This window comes from Peromyscus leucopus, chromosome 17, assembly GCF_004664715.2.
Source record: "Peromyscus leucopus breed LL Stock chromosome 17, UCI_PerLeu_2.1, whole genome shotgun sequence".
Lineage (NCBI taxonomy): Eukaryota > Metazoa > Chordata > Mammalia > Rodentia > Cricetidae > Peromyscus > Peromyscus leucopus.
The window spans coordinates 50,838,217-50,852,400 of record NC_051077.1 but is presented as its reverse complement, the minus strand read 5'-3'; the positions used below and the strand labels follow the sequence as shown (position 1 = coordinate 50,852,400).

The 14,184-nt window shown below is 44.1% G+C and overlaps 1 protein-coding gene across 1 annotated transcript in view; it reads left to right on the top strand.

The window, feature by feature from the left end:
- The window catches only part of Csgalnact1 (chondroitin sulfate N-acetylgalactosaminyltransferase 1), a 331,838-nt gene that overhangs the window by 139,206 nt on the left and 178,448 nt on the right, over positions 1–14,184 (top strand). Inside the window, exons 3-4 of the mRNA XM_028883852.2 lie at positions 9,558–9,712; positions 10,018–10,094. The gene's annotated coding sequence lies outside the window, so the exon portion shown is untranslated. The remainder of the gene's footprint in view (positions 1–9,557; positions 9,713–10,017; positions 10,095–14,184) is intronic.

The following is a 14,184-nucleotide window of genomic DNA, read 5'->3' as shown; positions in this document are numbered from 1 at the left end:
GAATCTACATTTTGAGGGTTGGTTCATAATAGTATCATGATTGCTAAATAAGCCCATCAAGGAATGCAAACACATAAATCATATATCCAGAGACAAAACAGTGTTTATGAAAATGGTATGCAAAGGGCAGAACAAGACATCTGTGTAGGTAGAGGACAGGACAGAGATTATGTTCCTTGTGATTTTAGAGCTTGAGCAAACCGTGTGTCGTGAAAGTAGTTACCACACAGAAAAATGCTTTTTCCAAGAATAATTTTCAGTTTGGCTGAATTCCCAAAATAGTGAAATGAAAATTCATGAGAGAAGTTATTCCAGAGATAGCAAGTTCCTAGTCAGCTGCTCTGTTATTTTTTTACTCAAATTTTCTTTCCTTCTTTCCCCCCTTTCATGATGAACGGGAAGGCTTTCTATATGCTGAGATGTTTTACAACCCCCTTATTTTGTCTGTCTCTGTCTCTCTCTGTCTCTGTCTCTCTCTGTCTCTCTCTCTCTGTCTCTGTCTCTCTCTCTGTCTCTGTCTCTCTCTCTCTCTCTCTCTCTCTCTCTCTCTCTCTCTCTCTCTCTCTCTCTCTCTCTCTGCCTCTCCAAAGGGCCACAAAATCCATTCACTTAAAAAGAGAAACTGATTGATTTTTTCATACAAAGAGCAAACGCTCATGTTAGAGCCCCAGCAGGACTGGACCTACAGGGCAACCATAGCCCCAATCCCCCAGGCACCAGTGTTCCTTCCAGATGCAGGGAACATCAGATGAGCTGGCTGGAGTGCTAATGGGGGTGGGGAAGTGATGGGGATGGGGTGGGGTGGGGTGGGGCATGGGATTGGGTTCAGGTCACACTTTCCTCTTTTTCTATTGCCAGAAGGTTCAAATCAGCACTTGAGTGATTTTGAAATGAAAAAAATATTGTTAGGGTATCAGAATAACATGGCAGCCCCTGGATGGGATCTGCTTCCTTTTGGGGTGTTCATGTTTGAAAAATGGTGAGGAATCTTGCTAAGTATGGGAGAGCTCCAGGTCTTTCAGGGAAGGGAGAAAGCTTTGAACTTGACATGTATGTATTGTTATCCTGGTTGTGGGAGCCCGTTCTGGGGTTCCTTGTGGCTTTACCCAGCAGGTCCGAATAGAGGATGATCAGGACCACGGGCCTGAGTGCAGGTGTCTGAGATGGTCTGCACTTGGCTGTGCTGGGGGAGGAGGTCTTTTGCTCCACCCCTTGGCATCTCTATAAAAACCCTGGGCCAGAGACAGTCCGGGCCCGTTGGAATAGGTTCCAGGCCCTCTCGAGGCTATCTTTTATTTTCTATCTGTTTATCTCTGCAAGATTCTCCGCTATAAATCCTTCTATCTAATATTTCCTGCTGATCGCACTCAAGAAAACTCTGGGAAGCTGTGGTAAACGCCCCACACCTGGTGACCCCAATACTTGTTGACTCAAGTAACAGAGATAAGAAGGATTTTCCGAAGGAATCTTGAACTGTTAGTCTAAAACTTTAGTTTTGCTAAAGGGAAAATAGATCCAAGGATGAAAATTGGCTTGCCCACATTTACAGCCACTAGATCGGGTGTGGCCCAGAGCAGTTCTGAGGATTTCTGCCTATTCTCTTGCCCCCGCTCTTGCTGTGGCCCCCACTCTTCCATGATTGCTTCATTGGTCTCTTCTAGAACCACACAAATGACTAACGTCCAACTTTGAAGTGTAGCTGGTGGCTATTTAGTGCACAAAGAGCCTCTTGAAGCCGTGAGAGGCATGAGTCAGCAAGTCATAAAACAGAGCGCCACTCCAGGATCCCATGTTTGCTGTCTTTGTTTGTCTACCAGAAGGCAGGAGTTTCATCGCCAGCATCCCAACTGTGGCGTCACACTACCTGGGATGGTGTGTGACCCTACCAAACTATTTGAACTCTCTGAACTGGAGAGTCCTCCCCTGCACCCTGGAGTTCTGTATCTGTCCCTGCTAGATTGGTTAGGTGAAATTATTAGAAAAATATCTTTTTTGATGGGGCCCTGCCTTATTGAAAGCATTCAATATAAATGTTAGTTGTTGTTTTACTCAAGAGGGCAGTTGGAATTACTTAGGCCTACATCTTAAAAGAAAAGGAGTACTATATTTTAAAAAGTTATTCTATTCACATGTTATTAGAGGGGGTAGGAGACCACTTGTCATAGTGGAGGTCAGAGGACAAATTGCAGGGAGACAGTTCTTTCCTTCTACCAAATGTGTCCTGAGGGTCACACTCACATCATTAAGCTTGGCATCAAGAACTCTTACCCACTGAGCCATCTCAACAGCCCACAGTTCTGTACATGTTGTGGGGGCAGAGTATTGTGTAGGCACAGTTAGTTGGTGCTTTCAAAGACTTTTCTGGGGTTCCCTCTTACCTCATATTTTTAACAGAACATAGCAAGGACTAAAAGCATATTTTAATGATTTAAAAATGTATTGATTAAGCATCTGTGGTCCCTGCACTTATATGTAATTTCATTGCTATCTTCTATGCATAGTAAGCAGTATACAGAAATTATAGATTCCCTATGGCAATATTCATTTGCATTTTGTGGGCAGTTTTGTTAAATGATGCGTATGTATAAGCAATATTACTGTTTATTTATTTGAAACTCGAGATAAATATTTTTTTCTGCATCTCTGGTTTAAACTCTACCCCTCTATAAATCCTTCCACCAGCCCAATCCAGTGGAGTAATTGAATAAATCTATTACATAAACATTTACACAAGGTTTATATTTTCATGGTAGAATATTAATTTGTAATGTCACAATCCGTGTCTGAAAGTATGGATGGTGTGTTCTCAATCCTTGCGTAGTGGAACAGGACCTGGAATATACTGGGAAATGGATACAGCAAACTAATGCCTTTTCAGGATAATGAGGGCTCATCAGGATGCAAGTATATTGCTGCACGGACATTTTTTTTCCTTATCATGGTATCTCTCAACATGGACATTCTCACATCTGGCAAGATGACAAAATTGCCACTCCCCTCCCCGCAAAAAATGTCTGTTCCACTTTGATGAAAGGTGGAATTTCTTCCTCTGTCAGTGTCACAAGCCCTGTGAGTACAATAGATCAACCTTCAGTGCCAGCCATAGAGTCTGGGCAGTGTGAAGTCAGACAGAATCATAAAGAAGCCAGAGAAAACAAACTTTACCCGTTCTATCTCACACTCATGTTCTGGGCACTTGTCCCGAGTGCTCCCACCCGAGAAGGCTGGGAGCACTCGGCACCTGGAAGGCATGGCAATGATGGAGATGCCTTCATTGCCGTGATTGGAGCGATGCGGCAAGGATTCTAGTAGCAGATGGACTTTATGTGGAGTCATAAAGAGCAAGTGTTTTTTTGCTGTCCTGTAAGGGAATTGGAGGATGATCTATCTGATTCCAGTTGTAGTTTGCAGGTGATTTACTCAATGTCGTCTGATGACCTAAGAGCCAACCTGAAAAGGCTTCGACTTCTAGCGTTTGTTTCATGATTTTGTAAGTCTGGTGTGTATGCACGGCTGTTCAGCTGTCTGTAGAAGGCAGAGGTCAATGCTCGGTGTCTTCCTCCAAACCTCCCTCTACCTTACTTTTTGAAACAGGGTTTCTCATGGAACCTGGAGCCAGCAAGCTGCAGGGCTCCTCCTGTCTTCATCTCTCCAGGGCCAGGATTATAGCATATACGCTTCCCCCTAGCTTTTGTGTGTGTGTGTGTGCTGAGGAGCTGAAGTAGTCCTTATGCTTCTGTGGTGAGTACTTTGTCAACTGAGCAGTCTCTGAAGCCTAGGCCTGGCAGACTTGAACCACAATCCTGTGCCCTCTCCCCATTGTGCCCCCTACTGTTTTAGTGCCCGATCTGTGTGCATTGTGTATTTTGTTTTCTTTGGGTTGTCTCGGTCACTGCATGCCCCATGAGCTGTTGTTGATCGGTATGTCTTCGGTGGGATGACTTGTCTTTGTGACATGGAGAAAACCCACCCTGAGAGGTGTATTTGGTCAATGGAAAAATGTGTTAGAATCGCCTGCTCTGCATTAGTGAATCTGAAAAAACTGTTATACTCAGAAAGTCCATAACCTTAAGTGTTCACCAGCTTGGACTTTCTTCAAGCCCCTCCTCTCTCCTAGTCTTCACAGCTAAGCTATACTGCCGTGCATCTCTCTTGTTCTTTCAACTTGTTGCCCTCTGTAACTAATCTTAGACAAGAATTCTCAGCTGGGCGGGGATCAACAGTCAAGGCTCACGCTCCCTCACTGAGAACCACTGATGTCCCACCCTTCCTTTCACAGATCCTGAACTGGACACTCATAGGTGTTTAGGACTTGCAGGAAGTCTTAGTCATCCACACAAGAGGACAGGCCAGATTTCTTATTCTGTGTGGGATTACATGTTGCTGACTCCCTGGGGCATTGTTCATGTCTCATTGGCATCTTAGATGCCATCAAGCTGAGCAGGGCCAGCCCGGAAGGGTTCCCTGGAAGAGTGTGTCTAGTACAACGAATATATGTGAATACAGCTATGGTGTTACAGACTGTCTGCTGGGAAACAGCTCTCATTAGAAGGAAGGGCTGTCTGTACTTACACGTCTCTATCTTAACTGATTTGGGAGAAAGATTGTGTTGTTGGTCTTAACTAAAGCAAACAGAAAAACTTAGTTTCTTGAGAAAACTAGTTAGAACTCCGACTCTGGTTTTCATTAGTATCTCTTTCTTTATGCACCGCCAAGCCCCACTATTTGTGTTTCTAGTTGTCTTGTGATCTGAAACACTTTCATTTTCTACACATTCATGGTTTGTTCATACACTGAAAGCATGAAGATAGTTCACACTCGGGGATTAAGGGATTCCTATGTACCTAATCCTGTACATTTTATTATTTTTATTTTTAGATATACTTACCTTATTTCATGAGAATGAATGTTTTGCTTGTGTATATATATGTATGTGTGCCATATGTATGCCTGGTGTCTGTAGAGGCCAGGAGAGGGAATCAGATTCTCTAGACTGGAGTTGTGAATGGTTCCGAATCACCAGATAGGTGCTGGGAACTGAATGCAGGTCCTCTGCAAGGGCAACAAGTGCTCTTCCCTGCCAGGTATCTGGCTCCTAACGCTGTGTGTACTAAAGGAACACAGATGTTTAGACAGCATAATTGTGTTACACAAGGTATCTCCATTGACCAAAGTGAGAAGCTGAAGTGAAGAAAATAAGCGTGGCATACTTCAGCGGAAGGATTATGAAGAAGATATTTTTTTCAATGTGCATCTGTGCTTTCTGAACTAGGGACACAAAGTTCATCCTGTTTTTTTTTTTTTTTTGTTTTTTTTTATTTTACAGAATGACAAAGAGTAACCTCTGGGATGGGGATCATGGCTTTAGAAATCAGTTATGCCCTAAAACACTATTTACAGTCAAATTATTCAATGTGGAAGGAATGCAGTTAAGAATATGGTGGCATGCTTCTTGCAATGCCTAGAGTCCCAGCATGCTTTCTTTTCTGAAACATAGTTTTGAAAAAGATGATAATTTTAGAAGCTGGACACACAGTGCTGATCCTGTTCCCAGCTCTGGCTCTCAGTACCAACAGGCAGAGAACTCCACTGACTCATATTTAAAAAGTTGTCACTCAGCCAGGCAATGGTGGAGCATGTCCTTAATCCCAGCACTCGGGAGGCAGAGCCAGGCAGATCTGTGAGTTCGAGGCCAGCCTGGTCTACAGAGCTAGATCCAGGACAGGCACCAAAACAACACAGAGAAACCTTGTCTCGAAAAAAATAAAAAATAAAAATATAAAAACAAAACAAAGCAAAAAGTTGTCACTCAGGATTCAAAGTGTATGCTTTTATCTACATGTGTACAATGGAAATCTCAGTGGGATGCTTGGGTGGGTTATTGGTGTGTGTGTGTGTGTGTGTGTGTGTGTGTGTGTGTGTGTGTGTGTGTGTATGTGTGTACTTCTGCTATATTTACCATGTCTAGGGGAAGAGGCCTTGAACTCCTTCGTCCTTATTGTACCAATCAGTGAGTCTAACATCCATGATTGTTTAGATGAATAGAAGGTGTGAATATTTAATTTGAGGGAAGTGCAGATGTCTTATAGCTTTAGGCATCTACATTCTTGGGCAAGTTGTGTTTTCGCCCTTGGAAGCAAGTAGTGGGATGAACATTGTCTTGGGTATGATGTATTGACTAGCCTGGCTCCTAGATTATGAAGATATTATTGCTTTCGATGTATTCAGTGTCACAGTTTTTAGGTAGTCTTCTTGTAACAGGACTAAAAGCTAGCTTATTTCAGGAGATGTGCTAATGAACAGATGCCAAATTCTACTCCTTTGGTTGAGATGGTAGATATCCCGATCTGTTAGAGTCCCAGATGGAAAACCTCTAAAATGCACACACATGTATTTTTTTTTTTCTGTGATTTCTCCCATCTACTCTTGGGTACACCAGCTCTTTTCTACCTTCTTCTTACCATCCCTTAAACAACTGTGGCCACAAGAGGTCTGCGTTAATCCTCACTCTCAGTGCCGAACTGTTCAAAACACAGTGAGCTAACTAACAACTGATAAGGAAGGGGACCTGAACCGAGACCAAGGTGCTGAGACTCGGGGATATTTCCTTGCAACTTTCACAAATGGCATAACAAGGCTCTGCATCTGGACTTTTCAGTTGTTAACTGGATTCCATTCCTTGCTTTTAGTATATTCTCATCCTGTCTTATTCTTTATTAGTCAGGAAGACTTACGCAAAGATTTGTTTTTGTCATTGAGATTTCCATCTATTTATTTATTTATTTTTTGGTTGAGGAGGGCAAGATCGCATGCATCACAGGCAGGTGTCAAACTCACTATGCTGAAAAAAAAGCAGGCCTGGAACTCCCGCCCTTCCTGCCTCTGTGCCAAATGCTATGTCACTGATATTTCTTATGAAGAAAGATCAGGTCGATCCAGGGGAGACTGTGTTCTAAAGGCCTCGGTGACCATCTTTGGATGCTGGTGGCCTATCTACTTGGTCACTTCTCTTCTGCAGCTACTAGTCTACCGACCCTATCTCCATTACTAAAGACCAACACAGGAGACTGGTGTCTCAGTCCTTTCCTGGTTCCTGAGCTAAAACACCCTGACAGAAGCAACTTAAGGGAGAATGGTTTATTTTGGTTTGCAGTTCCGGGGTTTATACTCCATCATGATGGGCGAGTCATGACAGCAGGCAGAGGAGACCTGGTGGTCGGAGCTAGCTGCTAGCTGGTCACCTTTTATCCACACTAAAAAAGCAGAGGGAACAGGAAATGGAGCTGGGCATAAAACCTGAAGTACCATACACAGTGATCCATTTCCTCTAGTGAGGCCCTACTTCCTAAAATTCCACAACCTTCCACAATAGAGTTGACAGCCGGGACCAAGTATTTAGATATGTCAGCCAGTGGGGTGGGGGCGCAGTTCATGTTCATCTCACAGCCAGGACCTTCATGGGCAGTGTCAAGTACTGGAAAGAGGGAGGTTTGCTTTTCTCTTCCAGTGTTTTTGGGTTTGAAAGTTTAAAAAAAAAAAAACAACATAACCAAACAGACAAAACAAACAAAAACCCCTGTCTTTACCATATATTAGCCATGCAGATTTCTTAACCTTCTTCCACCACGCCTCTGTAAAAAATGGGAACTATGAATACATGTGTCCTTGGTGTTGTTGTGGCTGCTGAACAGCTTCCTTCGCAATGCAGAAGTGCTGCAGAGGGCCGGCCGCCTGGGTCTGCTCAAACACACTCCTTTCTCTTCGCCATCTCTACTGTTTATCTTCTGAAAATTTTCACCATGCTGCTTTGTTTCCACCCTGGTCACACTCTTGGTTTTGCTGGCGATTCTGCATTCTTGTGTCGTCCTCCCCTTCACCAGCTTGAGAGGGCTCATCTTTGGAGGAACAAGAGGTTGGGATTACTAAGGGGACTATGCACTTCCCAGAGCCTAGGAGCAGAGTTTTAATGAGTTCTTTGACTGGAAGCAGAGCAAGGAGCTGAGCTGTCCTCCGATTCCAACCTGCCTACTACCAGGGTCTCAAAGCTGGCTGAATGTGGATGGCTGTGTGCATATGAAATGACTGAAGGTTTCTGTTCCAGCTGCTGGCATGAGAGAAGAATGACTGGGTTTATTAATGATCTTGCAGAGCTATGAGCTGACAGTCTATTTGTTTTCATTATGTAAACCAGCGTGGTTTGGGATTATGCAGATTTCCACCTTTTTACTTAGAAGCCAAAGAATATTCATTAAGGATATCAATAAAGACCAAGCCTGGTGATTGAATCTCCCAAGCTGTCCCCTGCATGCTGAAAGACAGAAAACTTAAGGGGTTGAGAGGATGAGAGATTGATTGGAAGGCAAATTATAAACCCATTTCAGCTCTTGGCCTGCAGGCTGGGAAGTAACGTTATTTGTTGTCAGGGATGGAAAACAAGTCAGCTTCAGGTCCAAGCGATTATTCCACGTTGACACTGCTGCCTCTCTGCCAACCGCGGCTCCATTTAGACATAGATTAATTAGGCTGGCAGAGGGGGAGGTGGGCGGTGAGAGCAGGTCTGAAGCAGGCTGCTCTGCCATCGTCTCCGCTTTGGAGGTCTGGAGATGTGCCCCCCCAGGAAGACGACAACCCACTTTCTTTGCTAAACCCACAGCAAACCCGGGTGAGAGAGTGTGGATGGAAAACACTCGGAACTTCTATAGTAATTCACTGCACATGTCTACGGACTTCCTTAACGCCGGAGAGTCAGAAAAAAAAAAAAAATCTCCAAACTTAGTTACTGGCAGGCTGTCCCCATGGAGACAGGGGGGGACCAGCTAGCAATCTGTAGACTTGAGTGGCTTATCCATCTTTCCTCTGTATAAACCATGTAGGACTTTTTATTATTCCTGCACGTGAAATAGAAATGGTAGTGTATACACACACGTGGATATATTATGCCCATTATCTGAATTATGGGACAGATGGGATAAAAATAAGGAAAACTCTCGGGGGGAGTGAGCCCCAAGTTAGTTCATTGAAAACAGTATTTTATAGACTTGACAAGAGGGCTTTAGTTCCTCACCGGCATCCTTCTCAGCGGCTTTCTCACGGGGAGTCTTTGACCTGGACGTCTTTCATATTCTGCTTGTATCTCAGCTGACAACATCTGTTTCCTCAAGGGCCGGGACAGTCTGGGGTTCATTTGTAACTCACTCGACCACCACCTTAGTGAGGGCAAGATGGGAGTGGAGAGCTGGGGGCTGGGCAGGCGTTCCTGCCCTCGGGTGGGGGTGGGGAGCCTGGAGATTATCAACAGCACCCAGTCCATCCTCTCCAGCATTCTGGGCACCGCGGCAGGCGCCCACACCGCCAGCGTAGCATCCCCCTGGTGGGCATTCTGCAGCAGCAGCCTGTGTTGGTGCTGCTCGGGGGCTGTGGTGAGCACCGGCGATAAGACTCCAAGAGGGAACCCTTGCAGTGTGTGGATTCTTGCCTCTCCACGAAAACTCAGAGGAGGAATTTTCTCTTTTACTGTTAACACTTCATGGCACGGATTTTTTTTCTTCCCCCCCCAGTGGTGGCACTGAGCTGAACGCGGTGCGAGCAGAAGGGGGCGGTACTTTCCGTCTGGACCCTGACTTGGAAGCCAAGTGCGACTCCAGGGCAGTCACCACCAGAAGCAGATGTGCGATCGATCTCGGAGCAGCTGTGTGCCTTTCTTTCTGTGGAGGTTAGCTTGTTTGGGGTTGTTCTTTTCCACGTGGAAGTGCGGGTGTTTGGTTTCCTCCTTCCTCAGCGGGGCTTTCGTGCGTTTAAATATTGATGGTTTCATTTTAAAAACAAATATTTTGCATTTACTTATTAAAAGAGGAAGGGGAGATACGCTACTGCTTTGGGGTGGGGTAATAATGTTCAGATGAATTGTGAATTATATACTAAATCACATGCATCTTACCGTTATTAAATCTCACCTACATTTAAAGCATGGAAATTTACAGGGGTTACCCCCTATTTCTTTTCTTCTTACCATTTTAGACTCTTTTCCATTACAAGAAGAGAAGCCAAGATTGTTTTTAGCCACTGAAGGACTTATGTAGCACTTACTCTTACAGGTAAGTGGTCTGTTTATCACAGGTGACTTAGAAAACTTACCTGGTCTGCTCCGTTGGGGCCTCCCAGCTATGTGTGGCACGTGTTCAATTCATCTTACTTTTAATAGTCATAGTAATGAAGTTATTTCAAGGTATCAATATTTTTTAAGTAGCTCAATTGCTCTGCTTTGAATCTTCTCACCCACTGGCTATAATCTCTATTCCACTCTCAAGACTCTCAGTATTTCCGTCTTCTTAGAATGTCAGCCAACAGCATGGCTAGAAGGGCTTTGTAATTCTCTCTCTCTCTCTCTCTCTCTCTCTCTATATATATATATATATATATATATATATATATATATATATGTGTGTGTGTGTGTGTGTGTGTGTGTGTGTGTGTGTAAAACTGTCAAATTAATCAGGAACAAGTTGAGACAGAATATTAACCTTTCTGAAAGATTCATTCTGCTACCAAATGGGTACAGTGATTTTTGATCAAGCTACAAAATAATTGTTCAAGCAAAATGGTTTGGGAAGATGAATGCCCCCTTGTAACACCCCTAAGGGTGTTTAACTGGAGCTATTTGAGAATAGCTTCCTTATGAATACATACTGTTGGTTTAGGCCTTGGAATAAGTGTAAAATCTCTGATAGCTTGTTTTGCTCTTATATCCAATAATTTTGGTTTTTTTTTTTTTTTTTTTTTTTTTTGCTCTAAGATATTTAACTACAACTGGGAAGATTGATGTTTAAAATGTAATTTCAGAACTTCAGAAATGAAGGCAAGAGAATTAGGAGTTCAGGATCATCTTTACCTATGTAGCAAGGTCCAGGCTAGCCTGGGCTACAAGAGATACTGCTTCAATATAAATAAGAGCTTGTGAGAAATTGTTAATGTTGGAGAGTATACGGGGAGTTGTACACATGAAACCTTTTTTTTCCAGTTTTCTCTAGAAATGCAAATGAAAAGTAGACAGAAATGAAGACACTTGTCTTCTAGGTGTCTTTCAAAAGAACTGTTTCCTCTTAACATATTTTAGTAGAGGTTTTTGTTCATGATTTTGCATTATTGAGAATGGGGGCAGTGTTCCAGCATGTTTATCCTGATGAAGATAAAAAAAGTAGAAGTTAAGTTACATGACTTGATTTTACATGAGTGAACTGCCTTATATGAAGATGATAGAAAATACAGAATCTTAAAAGGGACCGCATTTGAATTGTTTATAAAGAAAACATAAACAACCTCAGCCAAAAGTGAGTAATATGAACACAATAATGGAGATTACATCTTCACAAACTCTTCTCTGAGTAGCAAGTCAAGGAGCTGTGAAGACTGATTGGGGCTAACTTCAGGGCACAGAGAATGGCTCTCGTCTTGAGTCTTAGGATGCTTAATGTTTTCAAGAATGACTTGGATGGTGTAAAAGAGAACACTGCCATTTAAAAATCACATGTGCCCTAACTGTTAAAGCCTTAAGATGAAGTAGAAAGGAGCCAAGGTGAAAATTAGCAGGAGAATTAATCAAAAGCTGATCAAAGTCTATGTGGGAGAAAATGCAAAGCCAGGGGGTGTTTGTGTTCTGAAGCTGTTGGGGAGGTAAGACAGGGCAGTGCTTGGGTAGTGGAGGGCAGGCTGTGAGGCATCCATTGGATATGAATACCAGTTATAGTTCTGTTAAAACCTAGACAGCACCAGGAGATACCGCCCAGGAACCAGGAGGCCTGCTAGCTGAGTGCTGGCTTGGGAGAGTTGCCAACTGCTCTGTACTTCACTGTACAGACTCAGGCTTAGCATCTGGCAGTAGTGATGGATAGGTCCTCCACCTAGCACAGGGCTGCTAAACATGGACTTAACCTCGTGTGGAAGGGGTTAATTCTTGTTTCAGACATTTAACAGCAGTAGGCTATTCATACCTTACAGTACAAATACCCTTGTGTCCTGTATTGTTTTTCTTGTTGTGATGGAGTTAACTGTCCAAACATCTTAAGGGAGGGAGGATTGGTTCTGGCACACAGTTCTGGACATGCAGTCTGTCCTGCCGGTGAAGGTGGCGGAAGCTGCTATGGCTGTGGCGCTAAGATGGGAAGTAGATGGCTATGTCATGGGGCAGTCAGGAAGCAGAGAACGGGGGGGGGCAGGAACTGGAGAGATTTATAACCCATAAGCCCCATCCCTAGAGATCCAAGTCAAGAGCCTGTAGCCAAAAGATCCCAAACCTTCCATAATGACAGCATCCTGGAAGGAAGAATAGTGTGGAGGTGAACGGCTTCAAACAGTCATAGTGAGTTGAGGAGGAATGGACAGGAACGGATATCAGAAGGTGTAACCTTACTAGAAGGATCAGACTAGTTAAGGACCAAGTTTTTAGACACACGAGCTGATGGGGGCCACTGCACAGTCAAACCATAATTAAGTCCGACATGCCTTCATCCTGGAGTCTGTCCCAACATGGTCCCTTCTTGGTGAATTAACCCTTGCTTGCCACAGCTCACTGATGTATTTCCTGCATCTGCATTTCCATACCCATGATTCTCTTCTTAAGGAAGTGCTTTGCTCTTCTCCCTGAGTGCAGCCTCTACCACTCTTTACACCTCCATGCCCTTGGTCACACTGGTCTGGTCTTCCCACCTCCTGAGCTCTTGTTCATCCCTCCCTTACTCACTATGACTGTCTGAAGCTGTTGACCTCCAGACTATTCTTCCTGCCAGGATGCTGTCATCTTGTAACCCCTCAGGGAACTCTTACTCACCCTTTAAAGCTCAATTCCACAGCAGTCCACATAGCAAAGCATCCTGCATTGACATTGCTTAGCTCTGACAACCAGAATATAACTTCTGCGTGGAGCCACGTGGAAGGGGTGAACGAATGAATGGAAAAGTTAATGAAGGGACAACTCACACCTGAACACGTCTCCTCTCATTGTATTCCCTGGACACCTTTGTTGTCTCTTTTCCTGGGGAGACATTAATAAACATCTGTTCATCCCAGGTAAAGCAACAATGGCAGAACACGTAGCTGATTCCACCAAAGTCCTGCTGGGTGAGCCAGTGAGTTTATCGGGGACATTTACAGGAATAAGGATGAGAGGTCACACACATGGGTGACTCACGTGGAGCTACATCAGCAAATAGGTCATCCCAGTAAGAGTGGTGACTCACGGAAGCTACATCGGGGGTGGGGGGGTTTCCTGCACAAGTAGCAGTCGTCTCCATGGAAGAGTCTCCCATCCCTCATTTGCTTACTGTGTACATAACCTTATGGAGGGGCACTTGTGAATGTTATTGAGTTTCCCAAGGCTGGCAAGTTTTCTTAGGTTTCTGAGTCTTAAGAGCTCCTCTCATCCCTCCAGGAGAGAATGTTTCAGTTCAGAGGGAACAGCTATGGAACATCCTTTTGCATTCTGTTCGTGGCCTTGTCACCTTGCTGCTTACACAATGCTGTTCTCAGCTCGCCCTGTCCTTTCTCATTTCAGTGGTCCGGCTCTTTGGGTAGTGTCTTGGGAACAGGGATTCTGTTTGTAGATATCTAATCTTGTGAGTCTTTGCTGTTCTTCCACAAGTTCAAAGAACACAACTGCCATGTAGCATAAGGTGGAAAACCAGGTGAGTATTCGACATAAGCATAACAGTGAACATCGTGATGACATTGTCACTAATGACAAGGTGGTTCTGGGAGATATTTCACCTGGACTGGGAAGACGGCTCAATGGATAGAGAGTGCTTGTGGCACAGGTATCCCAGTCTGGATCCTCAGCAGCACCCACCTAGGAGTCAGGCATGAAACTGTGTAGCTCTAACCCCACAACTTTCTGGCTAGCAAGTCTAGCCAAAAGAACAAGTTTCTTGGTTTAATGAGGTACCCTGTCTCAAAAATGAAAGGAGAGACCAACAGAAGAAGATATTCAAAGTTCAGCAGGGTGGGTTTGTGGTGGCATGGGCATCTTCTACTAGACGTTCATTTATTCCAGTTGACACTTGATTGGGTCTGGCTTCTCACCTTTCCTGTTGTCTGGGGACTGCTTCTTAAAGCTCTGTGAGGATAACATCTGGCTTCAAGTTTGTGCTTCACTCTCATCTTCAGGGCGTGTTCTGACGTCTCCTGTCTGTGGGA